The sequence below is a fragment of the Anoplopoma fimbria genome, chromosome 13 (assembly GCF_027596085.1).
Source record: "Anoplopoma fimbria isolate UVic2021 breed Golden Eagle Sablefish chromosome 13, Afim_UVic_2022, whole genome shotgun sequence".
Taxonomy (NCBI): Eukaryota; Metazoa; Chordata; class Actinopteri; order Perciformes; family Anoplopomatidae; genus Anoplopoma; species Anoplopoma fimbria.
In genome coordinates, this window is record NC_072461.1 from 21,986,443 (window position 1) to 21,991,857 (window position 5,415).

Here is a 5,415-nt window from a genome sequence, read left to right on the forward strand (position 1 = left end):
TCATTCAAAATAAAGAGTCATTGGATGCCCAATCATACCAACAATGCAGTAGGAAATGCAACATTTCCTTTTCACAGTGGTTTAATATGTTCTTTCGTGTTATAGTTAGAGGCAGCCTCAAAGGCCTTGATGCTTACAGACCATGTTGGAGTAAGTGAGAGAAAGTCAACACGCTTTGTCCATCTAAAGGCAAACTGCTCTGGGTTTAGAGGATTGCTTGGTGTCCCTAATGGTCTCTGATTATTCCCTGCAGCCATGCGTTTCATGGGGAGATGAGTTGGAGCAGGAGATCTGCAGTCAGCGAGACCTTTTTTTGTGAAGAGAGGTAAAGCATCAAGATGTCACAACACTCACTCTGCATACTTCCTCCTAAGCCTCAAACTTGTCTTTACTGCGGGTTTCTGTAACCACTGTGCCACCCATGTACCCACAACACTGTTTCAGGTCTGCATGCAAAGCTTTCATTAGTGTCAGTGTAACCTATGTGAAATTTACACTTTGAGAACACCAATTATGCAGATATACATGTCTGGGAGGTCTAACTAAGTCCCTATACCAGTCCTAACCATGATGAATATAGAAAAAGGATGTGAGAAGTTAACTGACAACTGGGTATTCATAATCTACTCACAGTCCCTGGTCTTTTTTTGATCATGTAAAGAATGTCAAAACTAAAAAATAAACTAACTAAACTGAAATGTAAAGCTGTTGTAACAGTTAAAAATACATATGGGTGGGAAATCATGAATCATTTTAGTCAGATGCTGTTCATTCTCTACACATGACATCCTGGGAGAATGATCCCTCCTCTGTTGCTCTCCCTAAGAGACAGAGGATGTCGTATGTGTACAGATTGTAAAGCCCTCTCAGGCAAATTTGTGATTTTGGGCTTTACAAAATAAATTAAATTGAATCGAATTTAAATTACAGGAAACAATAAAATAACATTAAAACCTTCTTGAAGACGGTCTAAGGTTGAAACAATACCCCTCTGACAAATTTACAATGATCAGCTTCACTAAAGTAAAGCTGTTCCATAACTATTGCACTGCATTGCATCTCATATCAGTTGTGTTTACGATATTGTGTTCCGCTTGTATAACTGCACTGTAATCTGTGCAGCAAGTGGTGATTATTTGGGTGTTGGTTTCTGTTTTGTTGATTCACAAGGCAGGGGACTGATTCAGTGGAAAGATGCTGCCTTCATAGTCTCCTCGTAACCTCCAAATTCCCAGAACCAAGGTTGTATAATGAGGCATATTATATACAATAAATCGAATTATATATGCAAATTTGTATGTGAGAGCCAGAAAATGTGTTCTGTAGAAGATAAGACATCCATGGTTGGTCAAACTAGACAGTTTCTGTGTATAAATTTAGTCTATTTAGATAAGATGCTTCCAAGCAACAGGTTATACAATCATAACATGTGTTGCCTTGTCTGCACAGACTTGTTTTAACCACTGTCTTTTAAAACCATTGTGAAGATATCAAACCCCTTTTTCCTGGATTTCTGTGAATATATAGTTTTTAATAATTAGCAAAATTGTATGATTGCATATTTTTTTATTATCTTAACTTTATCTTTCTGTTTTATTATAGCTGACATTTAACTATATAACATATAACAAGCATAAACATGAGGTTAAGGTTGAGGTTAAGGACACAAACGAGGAATCTATATATATATATATATATATATATATATATATATATGCTTTCATTTCTGTTGACTCAGCAGGGATAACATTACATGAAAGAAGTTGCAATATGAATTTGAATTGTAATTCTTTAAATAAATAAAGATGTATCCACCATAATTTAATGCAGAATAAAATGCACCAGTATGCAGGAAATTAAGTGTTTTTACCCTTAAAAAACACTTAAGGGTGAGGAAGGAAGAGTATCTATATATATACAGTGGGTAAAATAAGTATTGAACACGTCACCATTTTTCTCAGTAAATATATTTCTAAAGGTGCTATTGACATGAAATTCTCACCAGATGTCGGTAGAAAGGGAGGTGCCAAAAGGCATGGAAAGCCAAGACACCAGTTGAAATCTATCAGTAATTAGAAAGCAATCCTGCCCCTTGTCAGTGCAAATTCAGCTGGTTCAGTCCCAACTGATGGCCTATAAAAAGGTGTCTCATTACCAAGGTGTCCCACAAGAAACATCTCATGATGGGTAAAAGCAAAGAGCTCTCTCAAGACCTTCGCAACCTTATTGTTGCAAAACATACTGATGGCATTGGTTACAGAAGGATTTCTAAACTTCTGAATGTTCCAGTGAGCACTGTTGGGGCCATAATCCAGAAGTGGAAGGAACCTCATTCACCATAAACCGGCCACGACCAGGTGCTCCTCGCAAGATTTCTGACAGAGGAGTGAAAATAATTATCAGAAGAGTTGTCCAAGAGCCAAGGACCACTTGTGGAGAGCTTCAGAAAGACCTGGAATCAGCAGGTACAATTGTTTCAAAGAAAACAATAAGTAATGCACTCAACCGCCGTGGCCTGTATGCACGCTCACCACGCAAGACTCCATTGCTGAAGAAAAAGCATGTTGAAGCTCGTTTAAAGTTTGTTGCACAACATTTAGACAATCCTGTGAAATACTGGGAGAATATAGTCTGGTCAGATGAGACCAAAATTTAACTCTTTGGATGCCATAATACACACCATGTTTGGAGGTCAAATGGCACTGCACATCACCCCAAAAACACCATACCAACAGTGAAGTTTGGAGGTGGGAACATCATGGTGTGGGGCTGTTTTTCAGAGTACGGCACTGGCAAACTTCATATAATTGAAGGAAGGATGAATGGAAAAATGTACCGAGACATTCTTGATAAAAATCTGCTGCCATCTACCAGGATGATGAAGATGAGACGAGGGTGGACATTTCAGCAAGACAGTGATCCCAAACACACAGCCAAGGAAACTCTCAATTTGTTTCAGAGAAAGAAAATAAAGCTGCTAGAATGGCCCAGCCAATCACCTGACTTGAATCCAATAGAAAATATATGGAAAGAACTAAAGATCAGAGTTCATAGAAGAGGCCCACGGAACCATTAAGATCTGTTTGTGTGGAAGAATGGGCCAAAATCAAACCTGAGCAATGCATGCGACTAGTTTCTCCATACAAGAGGCGTCTTGAAGCTGTCATTACCAACAAAGGCTTTTGTACGAAGTATTAAATACATTTCAGTAAGCGTGTTCAATACTTTTCCCCTGTGTCATTCCATTTTATTACACAAAACTTAATATCTGAACTTATTTGTTTTGTTTTGTTTGTATGTATGGATTACTTGGGTTGTTACCAACATCTGGTGAACATGTCATGTCAATAGCACCTTTAGAAATATATTTACTGAGAAAAATGGTGACACGTTCAATACTTATTTTACCCGCTGTATATATAGATACTCTTCCTTCCTCATTTGTGTCCTTAACCTCTTTAAATGTCAATGTGGCCCATATTCACGTCAACGATACATGAATTATATTGAAATATTTATTCTACAACTACTTTCATGTAATGTTATCCCCTGCTGAGTCAACATGAAAAAAAACCGGAATAATATAATAACAGTTAAACATTTTAAGGGTAAAAACACTTAATTTCCTGCACAGATATGTGGGAAATATATATATATATATATACATACATGCTTTCATTTCTGTTGACTCAGCAGGGATAACATTACATGAAAGAAGTTGCAGTATGAATTTGAACTGTAATTCTTTAAATAAATAAAGATGTATCCACCATAATTGAATGCAGAAAAAAATGCACCAGTATGCAGGAAATTAATTGTTTTTACCCTTAAAATGTTTATTGTTATTATATTATTCATTTCTGTTGACTCAGCAGGGATAACATTACATATTTGATAATGACAATAATCTTAGTGATGTGTTGTGATGTTTTCCTAGTTTGAATCAAGGTGTATGTCATTCATTCATGTCAAATCAAATCAAATCTACAGATTGATTTCAATTTAGTATGAATATGAGACACAGTAGTATTTACCACTGCCTCGAGTCAATATAGATATATATATATATATATATATATATATATATATATATATATATATATATATATATATATATATATATATATATATATATATATATATATATATATATATATATATATATATATATATATATATATGTATATATATATATATATATGTATATATATATATATATATATATATATATATTGACTCGAGGCAGTGGTATAGGAAATTAATTGTTTTTACCCTTATATATAATATATATATATATATATATATATATATATATATATATATATATATATATATATATAATATATATATATATATATATATATATATATATATATATATATATATATATATATATATACATATATATATATATATATATATATATATATATATATATATATATATATATATATATATATATATATATATTATATATATATATATATATATATATATATATATATATATATACTCACTGCAGGGATAACATTACATGAAAGACTCAGTTACATGAAAGAAGTTGCATATGAATTTGAACTGTAATTCTTTAAACAAATAAAGATGTATCCACCACAATTGAATGCAGAAAAAAATGCACCAGTATGCAGGAAATTAATTGTTTTTACCCTTAAAATGTTTTTACTACTATCATATCATTGTCAGTAGTCGTGACAGTATTTACCACTGCCTCGAGTCAAAAAATATATATATATATATATATATATATATTTATACTACTATCATATCATTGTCAGTATATATATATATATATGTGATATATATGCATATGTATGTATTATATATGTATATATATATATATATATAATATATATATATATATATATATATATATATATGTATGTATATATATATATATATATATATATATATATATATATATATATATATATATATATATATATATATATGTATATATATATATATATATATATATATATATATATATATATATATATATATATATATATATATATATATATATGTATATATATATATATATATATATATATATATATATATATTCATATATATAAGAATTTTCCTACTCTCATATCATTGTCAGTAGTCGTGACATTCCCGACGGCCCGTGAAGGCAGCGCGGCGGTGGGAGAGGCTGGTCGTCTTGTTGACTGACTCCGGCTGCGCAGTAGCGTCGCCGACACGACGGAGCTGCCTCCAGAGAGTTGAAGCCATTCAGTTCTGACGAGATGTCAACAATGTGACTCTCGCTGTCTCCAGCTGTAGCCGCCACGGATCCCGGTTGCGAGAAAGATGAAGAACATTTGAAGAGCTGAAGTGTGTGTGTTGGTGTGTGTGTGTGTGTGTGTGTATATGTGTGTGTGTGTATGTGTA